Source organism: Myotis daubentonii, chromosome 9 (assembly GCF_963259705.1).
Source record: "Myotis daubentonii chromosome 9, mMyoDau2.1, whole genome shotgun sequence".
Classification (NCBI taxonomy): Eukaryota; Metazoa; Chordata; class Mammalia; order Chiroptera; family Vespertilionidae; genus Myotis; species Myotis daubentonii.
The window spans coordinates 42,942,207-42,954,477 of NC_081848.1; the positions used below are offsets into that span (position 1 = coordinate 42,942,207).

Consider the following 12,271-nt stretch of genomic DNA (forward strand, 5'->3'; position numbering starts at 1 on the left):
AACCTCCCTATCCACCCTGCTCTGTGCCTGATAGGGGGGAGCTCCCCCCCCCCACGGGCCCTGCTCTGTGTGTGACAGGGTGCGGCGCCCCAACCCCCCCGCCCCCAGCCCTGCTCTGTGTGTGACGGGGTAGAGCCATAACCTCCCCATCAGCCCTGCCCTGAGTGTGAGAGTGGCGGCGCCCCAACCCCCTGATCGGCCCTGCTCTGTGTGTGAGAGTGGCAGTGCCCCAACCCCCTGATCCGCCCTGCTCTGTGGGTGATAGAGGGCAGCACCCCAACCCCCTGATGGGCCCTGCTCTGTGCGTGACAGGGTACAGAGCCCCAACCCCCGTGATGGGCCCTGCTCTGTGTGTGACAGGGGGCAGCGCCCCAACCCCCGTATTGGCCCTGCTCTGTGCGTGACAGGGGGTTGCTCCACAACCTCCCCATCAACCCTGCCTTGAGTGTGACAGGGGGCGGCGCCCCAACTCCCCAATCGGCCCTGCTCTGAGCCCGACCAGGGGCTGCACCTAGGGATTGGGCCTGCCCTCTGCCACCCAGGAGCAGGCCTAAGCCAGCAGGTCGTTATCTCCCGAGGGGTCCCAGACTGCTAGAGGGCACAGGCCAGGCTGAGGGACCCCCCCTCCCCCCCCCCCGAGTGCACAAATTTTTGTGCACCGGGCCTCTAGTATATATATATATATATATATATATATATATATATATATATATATATATATATATATATATGTTTTTAAGTTGTCACTGGGCAGAGAAGCACCAACAGATGCCCCCATGAATCCCCTATATTCCAGACACACTCTTTATCCATTATGAAATGGCAACCCTTACTATTCATGTGAATCAGGGTGGACTACCCTGCCAGGACTGCAATGTCTTTTTTGTCTGCTGGTCCACTAGCATGAGGATCCCAGAGTGGCCAAACCACAGTCACAGCCTCAAGTTCCCCAGTGGAAATACACCACTGCACACACGCACGCACACCCCCACAGACACGTGTGCGCACACAAATAGGAACTTGTCAAAGCCTAAGATTATGGGACAGGAAACATGAATTCTACATGGGTCATTGGGAGTGATGGTGATCAAGGCTCCTACTTCTACCACCTTATGGTTGCCCAGACCTATGTCTTCCAGTTACTGAGGAAACAAAACCCTCCTCTTCGCCAGCATCACCATAGTTAATGCATTCCTGAGGGAATTGCGTTAGCACTGCCAACAGAGCTTAAAAGATACAAAGTAGTTATTCCTCCTACAATCCCATTTAATTTGTCCTTTTGGCAGATGCAAAAGCTTAATGGATTTTGGAGAATGACTGTGGGGTATTAGAAAGGTAATCAGGTACCGAATTCAATTTCAGCTGCAACCTGGATATGCTATCTTTATTGGAGCAAGTCAATATAAACCGGGGCATCTGGGAAATGTTTTCTTTTCAGCCCAAAAGCAATCTGCCTTTGTGTGGCATGACAGCTGTATTCCTTTATCCTCAGGGCTATGTCAACCTCCTGCTCTCTGGCATAATATAGCCTGAGGGGATCTTGAAAATTTTGATATCCCTCAGAACATCATGTTGGACTATTACATTGATGACAATATGCTAATTGGACCTACGCAGGAAGTAGCAAGCATCCTAGATTCCTTGGTAAAACACATGCATTCCAGAGAATGGGAGATAAACCCTGTGTACATTCAGGGATCTGATGCACAGATGAAGTTTCTAGGGCTCCAATTGTAAGGGCATGTTAAAATAGAGCTTTTGTTTTATTTTAAATTTTTTAAAAAATATTTTTTATTGATCTCAGAGAGGAACAGAGAGGGAGATAGAAACATCAAAGATGATGAAGATGAGAGGAGGAGAACCAAGATGGCGGCGATATAGGCAGACGCGACCCACGTCGTGTCCCGGAGCAAATGGAGTGAGCAGCTGAAACTAGAAACACCCACACCGAATTGGCGAAATTGCTCAGCTGGTGAGAGGGTTTGCAGCCGGGAAGAGCAGAACTCCCCTGGAAAGGTAAAAAAACCAGGGATTTGGGCAGGAAAGTTTGCCAGACCTCTGAGCCCAGAGAGTCGGAGGGAGACCGCGTGGCAGACAGCTGTGTCCCTTGGGACAGGCACAGCCCCTGATGGGGGGGGAAAGGAGAACCGCGGGATTCCTGGCCCTGCCCTGCCGGGGGAATTGAGAGCTGGGTTCTGTGATCACGGAGGACTGAGCCTAAAGGGGGCAGCCTGAAGAGCTGACCTGACCATGCAGTCCCGGTAAGAGAAGAAGCTTACAGAAACCAAGCCTTCCCCGTTTCCGCGGCCGGCGTTTGTTTGTTTGTTTTCACTGAATCCTGTTCATGGGACATTTCGGATACAGACACTCACTTGTGCTGAAGAGAGGGAGAGTGTGCGGAGGAGTGGAATCTGGGGAGAGACTGGGGAGAGAGGGGGAGCCGGGAGAGGTGGCAGTGAATTGAGTGCGGAGACACCCCTGAGCCCAGGACTGGGGCAGCCATCCTCTCCGGAGAGTGAGACTCCTTCCCCCAGCCCCCAGGCAAGGAGCACAGCCACACCCAGATTCCATCCTGTACGAGATCAAGGATTAAGATAACCTGATCAGTCCCTGGGAGTTAACAGGGTCTGGCCTATAGAGGGATTTTCAATCCCAGCAACAACATAGCGCCGGTAACTAACTATTACGCAGTCAGCTCTGGGCAGTGAACTTCCACTGGAAAGAGAGGCCCTATAGCCCCAGAGGCCAACCCCAGAACACTGCCACCCAGAGGCTGACCCACAAACTGACTGACTCTTTGCTAAACACAAAATAAGGCAGTCTGGGAAATAAATGCGACCTGCTTTAAAATAAGGACTGTGGTTCACAACACAGAGGAACAGTATATCGCAGGGAAACTCAACACTCTCCTGAATACCTGGAAGGTCTAAGGCGAGCCACACTGAAGAATAGAAGAACCGAAGGACCTTCACTACTGCATTTTTTTTTTCTTTTTTCACTTTTTAACTAAGAAATCAATTTTTTTTCCTTTTTTTTTCTGTTCTTTTTTTTTTCTTTTTCCATCACCTGATTTTACCCTTTTAATTACTACCTTCTTATTTTTTAACCAGTATTATTACTGCTACCATTTTACCATTTTTTAAAGTGCCATTTTATTTTCTCTTTATTTTATTTTGGGATTAGTGTTCTCCATTCTATTTTCAGCGTTATATTATTGGTTGTTTCTAGTTTGCATTCATATCCAGGGAGCTGTTGCTGGAATTTGTTGGGATTAATGGCTGTTCTATAGGAGTATTCTCCTCATATAAAAAGTCTCTTCCCCTCTTCCACTTCATTCTCTCTTTTCACTCTTTTTTTTTTCTTTTCTTTTCTCGCTTTTATTTTCCCCCCTCCTTTTTCCCGATTTCATTTTTGCACTCCTTTTTTTTGGTCCCTACTTTTCTTTTCTTTTTTTTCTTTTATCTTTTTCTCTTCCTTCTTCCTTATCCCCTAATTCTCTTAATTCAGGTGGTCACCTTTATTTGGGGTTATTAATATCGTGAATATATTTGTGTATAGTGCCTGGTACGTGGTGCCTTGTTGTGTTGTATTTTGTGCCTTTAAATCAATGCTGCAGATCCAAGCAACAGCAACCTCCTGAGCACCACATCCTCTGCTGAGGAACAGCAGCTGTACGTGAAACCTCGCCCCACCAGCCAGAAGAGCCACCACAGCTGTGAACAGCACCCACCAGAGGAGCTGCTGCCAACTGAAGAGCAGCTGCTACCGCAACCGCCCGAAGAGCAACCACAGACCAAGGAGTCACTGCCACCCAGGGAGCAACCACTGAACGACTCAACATCTAGATATGTCAGTGAGATCAAACATGGGTAGACAAAGAAACCCCCAAAGGAAAGAGAAGGAGGACTCTCCAGAAAAGCAACTAAGTAATACAGAGGCATGCAACATGACAGATAAAGAATTCAGAATAAGGGTCCTAGAGTGCATAAACCGGATGGAGGAAAAAATCGACAACCTCTCCAAGAAGCAAGAAGAAACAGATGAAAAAATCGATAACATATGGAAGAAGCTAGAAGAAACAGATGAAAAAATAGATAACATATGGAAGAAGCTAGAAGAAACAGATGAAAAAATCAACAACTTAAGTAAGACCCAAGAAGAAATGAAGAGTGATATAGCTGCAATGAAAAACTCCATTGAAAGTATCAACAGTAGACTAGGAGAAGCGGAGGACCGAATTAGTGAATTAGAAGACAAGGAAGCAAAACACACCCAAAATGTACTGCAATTGGAGAAAAAAATTAAAAGACAGGAGGAGAGCCTAAGGGAGCTTTGGGACAACATGAAACGAAACAACATACGAATAATAGGAGTACCAGAACAACAGAAGGATGAACAAGGATTAGAAAACCTACTTGAAGAAATAATATCAGAAAACTTTCCTGAGGTGGGGAAGAAAAAAGTCACACAAGCCCAGAGAGTCCCAAACAAGGTGAACCCGAAAAGACCCACACCAAGACACATCATAATCACCATGGCAAATGTTCAGGACAAAGAGAGAATCTTACAGGCTGCAAGAGAGAGACGGAAAGTTACATACAAGGGATCTCCCATAAGACTGTCAAATGATTTCTCAACAGAAACACATCAGGCCAGAAAAGAATGGACTGAAATTTACAAAGTGATGCAAAGCAAAGGACTGAATCCAAGAATACTCTATCCAGCAAGGCTATCATTCAAACTTGAAGGGGAAATAAGAAGCTTCACAGACAAAAAAAGGCTAAGGGAGTTTGTCACCACCAAGCCAGCAATGCAAGGAATGCTAAAGGGACTGGTATAAAAAGAAGAAATAAAAAGCTCAGAAAGAAAACAGCCACACAAAAAAAGAAATGGCTACAAACAAGTACCTTTCAATAATAACTTTAAACGTAAACGGACTAAATGCTCCAAACAAAAGACATCGAGTGGGTGAATGGATAAAAAAACATGACCCATACATCTGCTGTCTACAAGAAACCCACCTCATTAGAAGGGACTCACACAGACTGAAAGTGAAAGGATGGAAAAATATCTTTCAGGCAAATGGAAAGGAAAAGAAAGCTGGGGTAGCAATACTTATATCGGACAAAATAGACCTCAAAGTGAAGGCCATAACAAGAGATAAGGAAGGCCACTTCATAATACTAAAGGGATCAATACAACAAGAAGATATAACCCTGGTAAACATATATGCACCCAATGCAGGAGCACCCAAATTCATAAAAAAACTCCTGGAAGATATCAAAGGAGAGATCGACAACAATACAATCATAGTAGGAGACTTTAATACACCACTGACAGCACTGGATAAGCCCTCTAAACAAACAATCAGCAAAGATACAGCAATCCTAAATGACTCACTAGATCAGATGGACTTAATAGACATCTTCAGAACACTTCACCCCAAAGCCAGGGAATATACATTCTACTCAAATGCTCATAAGACATATTCAAGAATAGACCATATATTGGGTCACAAGCAAAGTATCCCCAAATTCAAGAAGATTGAAATCATAAAAAGCGTCTTCGCAGACCACGATGGCATAATATTAGAAATAAACTACAATAAAAACAACCCAAAATACTCAAACACCTGGATGCTGAATAGCATGCTATTAAATATTGATTGGGTTACCAATGAGATCAAAGAAGAAATTAAAAACATCCTGGAAACTAATGACAATGAAAACACAACAATCCAAAACCTATGGGACACAATGAAAGCAGTCCTGAGAGGGAAGTTTATAGCTCTACAGGCCTATCTCAAAAAACAAGAAAAAATGGTAATAAATCATCTAACTCTACAACTCAAAGAATTAGAAAGAGAGCAACAAGAAAACCCCAGAGTGAGCAGAAGGAAGGAGATAATAAAGATTAGAGCAGAAATAAATGACATAGAGACCAAAAAAAAATACAGAAAATCAATGAAACCAAGAGCTGGTTCTTTGAAAGGATAAACAAGATTGACAAACCTCTAGCCAGACTCACCAAGAACCAGAGAGAGAGGACCCAAATAAATAAAATCAGAAACGATAGAGGCGAAATAACAACAGACCCCACAGAAATACAAATGATTGTTAAAAAATACTATGGACAGCTCTACTCCAACAAACTAGACAACCTGGAGGAAATGGACAAATTCCTAGAAAAATACAACATTCCAAAAATCAGGAAGAATCTAAAAATCTCAACAGGCCAATAACTATGGAAGAAATTGAAGCAGTCATCTAAAAGCTTCCATCAAACAAAAGCCCAGGACCAGATGGCTTCACAGGGGAGTTTTACCAAACATTCAAGGAAGAACTAAAACCTATCCTCCTCAGACTACTACAAAAAATTCAAGAGGAAGGAACACTTCCAAGCTCATTCTATGAAGCCAGCATCACCCTAATACCAAAACCAGGTAAAGACAACACAATGAAAGAGAATTACAGGCCAATATCCCTCATGAACATAAATGCCAAAATCCTCAACAAAATCTTAGCAAATCGGATCCAGCAGTACATCAGAAAGATCATACACCATGACCAAGTAGGATTTATCCCAGGGATGCAAGGATGGTACAATATCCGCAAATCAATAAACGTGATACATCACATAAACAAATTGAAAGGAAAAAACCACATGGTCATATCAATTGATGCAGAAAAAGCATTTGACAAAATTCAACACCCATTTTTGATAAAAACTCTCAGCAAGGTGGGAGTAGAAGGACCATACCTCAACATAATAAAAGCCATATATGACAGGCCCACAGCCAACATCATACTCAATGGACAAAAACTAACACCATTTCCCCTAAGAACAGGAACAAGACAGGGATGCCCCCTCTCACCACTCCTGTTCAACATAGTACTGGAAGTGTTAGCCATTGCAATTCGGCAAGAAGAAGAAATAAAAGGCATCCAAATTGGAAAAGAGGAAGTAAAACTGTCCTTATTTGCAGACGACATGATATTATACATACAAAACCCTAGAGATTCCATCAAAAAGCTACTAGACTTAATACATGAATTTGGCAATGTAGCAGGATACAAAATTAACCCCAAGAAATCGGAGGCATTTCTATACACCAATAGTGAACTTTCAGAAAGAGAGATTATAAAAACAATCCCATTTACCATTGCACCAAAAAAATTAAGTTACCTAGGAATAAATTTAACTAAAGAGGTAAAGGACCTCTACTCAGAAAACTACAGGACGTTGAAAAAAGATATAGAGGAAGACATAAACAGATGGAAGAACATACCGTGTTCATGGATTGGTAGATTCACCATCATTAAAATGTCCATACTACCCAAAGCAATCTATAAATTCAACGCACTTCCCATTAAAATACCAACGGCATACTTCAGAGATCTAGAACGAACTCTCCAAAAATTCATCTGGAATAAAAAAAGACCCCGAATAGCTGCAGCAATCCTGAAAAAGAACAAAGTAGGTGGGATCTCAATACCAGATATCAAGTTGTATTACAAAGCCACTGTTCTCAAAACTGCCTGGTACTGGCACAAGAATAGGCATATAGATCAATGGAATAGAATAGAGACCCCAGAAATCGGCCCGAACCAATATGCTCAATTAATATTTGACAAAGGAGGCAAGAACATACAATGGAGCCAAGATAGTCTCTTCAATAAATGGTGCTGGGAAAATTGGACAGATATATGCAAGAAAATGAAACTAGACCACCAACTTACACCATACACAAAAATAAACTCAAAATGGATAAAGGACTTAAATGTACGACGGGAAACCATAAAAATTCTAGAAGAATCCAAAGGCAACAAAATCTCAGACATATGCCGAAGCAATTTCTTCACTGATACAGCTCCTAGGGCACTTGAAACTAAAGAAAAAATGAACAAATGGGACTACATCAAAATAAAAAGCTTCTGCACAGCAAAAGAAACCATCAACAAAACAACGAGAAAACCCACTGTGTGGGAAAACATATTTGCCAATGACATATCTGATAAGGGCCTAATCTCCAAAATTTATAGGGAACTCATACAACTTAACAAAAGGAAGATAAACAATCCAATCAAAAAATGGGCAAAGGACCTAAATAGACACCTTTCAAAAGAGGACATTCAAAAAGCCAAGAGACATATGAAAACATGCTCAAAGTCACTAATCATCCGAGAGATGCAAATCAAAACAGCAATGAGGTACCATCTCACACCTGTCAGACTGGCTATCATCAACAAATCAACAAACGACAAGTGCTGGAGAGGATGTGGAGAAAAAGGAACACTTGTGCACTGCTGGTGGGAATGCAGACTGGTGCAGCCACTATGGAAGACAGTATGGAGTTTCCTTAAAAAACTGAAAATGGAACTCCCATTTGACCCTGTGATCCCACTTCTAGGAATATATCCCAAGAAACCAGAAACACCAATCAGAAAGGATATATGCACCCCTATGTTCATAGCAGCACAATTCACCATAGCTAAGATCTGGAAACAGCCTAAGTGTCCATCAGTAGATGAATGGATTAGAAAACCGTGGTACATCTACACGATGGAATACTATGCTGCTGTAAAAAGGAAGGAACTCTTACCATTTGCAACGTCATGGATGGAACTGGAGAGCATTATGCTAAGTGAAATAAGCCAGTCAATAAAGGAAAAATACCACATGATCTCACTCATTCATGGACAATAGAGACCATTATAAACTTTTGAACAATAATAGATACAGAGGCAGAGCTGCCTCAAACAGATTGTCAAACTGCAGCGGGAAGGCCGGGGAGGGTTGGGGGGCAGGAGGTAGGGGGGTAAGAGATCAACTAAAGGACTTGTATGCATGCATATAAGCATAACCAATGGACATAAGACACTGGGGGATAGGGGAGGCTAGGGGACTGTCTAGGGCGGGGGGATAAAATGGATACATATGTAATACCCTTTGTAATACTTTAAGCAATAAAAAAAAAAAAAAAGAAACATCAAAGATGAGAGAAAATCATTGATTGGCTGCCTCCTGCCTGCCCCACAACCCAGGCATGTGCCCCGACCAAGAATCAAACCGTGACCTCCTGGTTCATAGGTCGACACTCAACCACTGAGACACACTGGCTGGGCTGAAATAGAGCTTTTAAAACGAGGGGCAGATTGCTTCACATTGCATTGACCATCTATACTAATAAAAGGGTAATATGCTAATTAGACTGGATAGACCAGACGTCATTCTGGACATCCTTCCTGATAAAGTCGGGGCCCAGCCCGGGGGAAGCTGCTTGCAGTCCTGGGTGCCTGTGGGCAGCCCGGAGGAAGGAAATCCCGGGTCCTGGGTGCCTGCAGGTGGCAGGAGGAGGGAAGCCTGGATCCCAGGTGCCGGAGGAAAGCCAGTGCCGGCAGCCAGGGGAAGGAATGCGTACTCTTGCACGAATTTTTGGTCATCGGGCCTCTAGTCATAAATAAAGAGGCACAAAGTTTGGTAGGACATATACTACTTTGGGACTTGGTGGGGCTGTTTGGATTTTGGACATATACTACATTGGAGCATGTTGCTAAAACCCATTTACCAAGTGGTCCCAAGGCTGCCAGTTATGACTGGGCCCCAGAGCCAGAAAACACTGCGCAGCAGATCACAGTTGTTCACGCTGCCCTGCTGCTTAAGTCTGAGATCCAGCAGACTCAAGTGTAAGGGGCGTGTCTGCAGCAAAAGAGACTGGGAAGCCTCCCTCAAACCCACTAGAAGAATCACAGTGCAGACCCTTAGGCGTTTGAAGTAAAACTATACCCTTTCTGCTGCCTATTCTCCATTTGAAAAGCAAATCTTTGCCACTGGGCTCTGGTAGAAACTAAATATAAAAAAACGAAAATATTAAATGATGATGTAAGCAGGTTCCTGCTTGAGGTGGGATGCTGTCATCTCCAGATGAGTTCGCAATCACAAAGAACTCTCAGCCACACTAATGGCTCAAATCAGAGGTAAGCTAAGGAGATGCAACACCCGGCACCATAGGCTCTGGGACAGTCACTCCTTGCACCACGGAGATCCCCTTGCATCCCACATTAACTCCATTCTGTTAAAGATAGTAGCCAGTGCAACCTCGATAAAAGATTTCATAGACCAGGATTATTGAAACAATCTACAATTCTGATAGTTGCCCTAAAATGGCAGTTAGTGTTCTCTTTCTCCTCTATCCACCCCCATTCTAGGGCTTCCCCTTATCTAGTTTGCCTGCGTGGTAGGACGACTCAGACCTTCATCCCTCAGGAGTCTGAGCTCTTGGCTGCCTGGCCCTTGTCAGGCGCTGGTTGCTGCAATTGCTCATTCACCGTTATTACCAGGCATGGAAGCACCGAGAGACACCACTGAACCTCACTGTTAGATATTTTCATTGCCCTCATTTTGTGGCAGCTACTCTAGCTCAGCAGGATAATTAGGATCAATCATTCCCAACAATATAGTCATGTTTCAGAGCCATTATTAATGTTCACATGGTGTTTGTTTGTTTGTTTGTTTGTTTGTTTGTGGGAACATAACTTTTCATTTCTTTTGGGAGTGGAACTGCTAAGTCTTATACTATATTTAAATTTATGGGAAACTGCCAAACTGTCTTCCAAAGTGTCTGTACCACAGCAAAGGGAATATAGTCAATAATATTGTAATAACTATGTTGGTATGGGATGGGTACTAGACTTATCAGGGTGATCACTTAGTAAAGCATATAAATGTCTAACCACTATGTTGTACACCTGAAACGAATGTAATAGTGTAGGTCAACTGTATTTAGAAAATAAATAGATTTTTTTAAATAGCAGCATTATCTTAAAAATCCACAAGATGTCAGTGTTTCTATGTGAGAAAAAATAATGTGGCGGTCTGAGATTAAAAGTACTCCTACTAACTGGTGCCAAAAATTAACCTAAAGTGAATTTGATATAGAAATAATAGAGATTGGTTGATTTAATTGTATACAGTGAAAAGAAAAACTTTCCCTCCCTCCTTACTTCTTTCCCTCATCTCTCAGTCCCATTTCATTCCCCCTTCCCCCAAGGACAGCTATTTTTATTATCCTTCCAGAGATATCCTAAATATATATGACTACAAAAATATAAATATGTATATGTTTTCAAATAATACCAGTGATTATATACAATACATGTGTTCTGTGCCTTGATAGTTTTTCTACCTGATATGCCTCAGAGTGATCCCTTCTGTGGCCTGTCCATTCTCTTAACAGAGGCTTTTGAAGCAAACGTTCTTTATTTTGATGAAGTGCAATTTGCCTTTTTTTTTTTTTTTTTTTTTTTTTTTGAGGTGGGCCTTACGCAAAGTCACAAAGATTTTTCTCTATATTTTTTTCTAGAATTTTAGGTTTTATATTTAGGTCTATAATCCATTTTGAAGTCATTTTTTTGTATATAGTGCAAGGTATGGATCATTACCATTTTAATTTGCACATTTGTTATTATAGATGTTGTTGAGCATATTTTCATATGTTTAAATATAATTTGTGTTGTGCTTGTTTGTTTGTTGTTTTCTTGTGAGCTCCTTGGTCAAGTCCTTTGCTGGGGGCTGCTAAGTTTGGACATGCAGTTTGTGAAAGTGGAAACTGAAACCTGGCCGCACACTGCTCACCGAGCCACAAATACTGCACGGGGACCCCTTTTCCTAATTCACCCCCTGGGACCCCCATCCTTTACTGCGCACAAAGGTGTCGCCTCTGTCCATTTATCTTCTGTATTCTAGGTCTTTTTCATATTTTATAGGAGTTCTCTGTATTTCTGCCCTTCACCACTGTGATGCAAATATATTTTTTTCTTAGTCCATTGTATTCTTCACTGTTTATGACATTTTCCCATTAGAATTGTTTTTTGTAGAGTCAAATATACCAATCTTTTCTATTGTGGGTTCTGAGTTTTGTGTCATGCCTAGAAAGTTTCCCTACTCGTTATTTTTAAAAATTACTTTATGTTTTATTTTAGCATTTTTCTGGTCCCCCCCCCCCCCCCACATTTAAATCTTCTGATTTAGTATGAATTTATTTGGGTGAAAGGTGTAAGATATAAATCCAATTTAATTTTTTTCCCAATTTGCCAACCAGCTGTCTCAACACTGTTTACTAAATAATTCATCTTTCCACCACTTACATAAAATGGCAGGTTTATCATAAATACAATTCTTATTCTTAATGTAAAAAAAGTAGCTATGTTGCTCTGCCCAAAGGCCACATGCTACACTCTGATTCTATGGGAAAGACACAGATGACAAGAAA

The 12,271-nt window shown here is 42.2% G+C and overlaps 1 long non-coding RNA gene across 1 annotated transcript in view; it reads left to right on the forward strand.

Moving 5' to 3' along the window:
* The window catches only part of LOC132240839 (uncharacterized), a 31,577-nt gene that overhangs the window by 17,654 nt on the left and 1,652 nt on the right, over positions 1-12,271 (forward strand). The window lies entirely within an intron of this gene.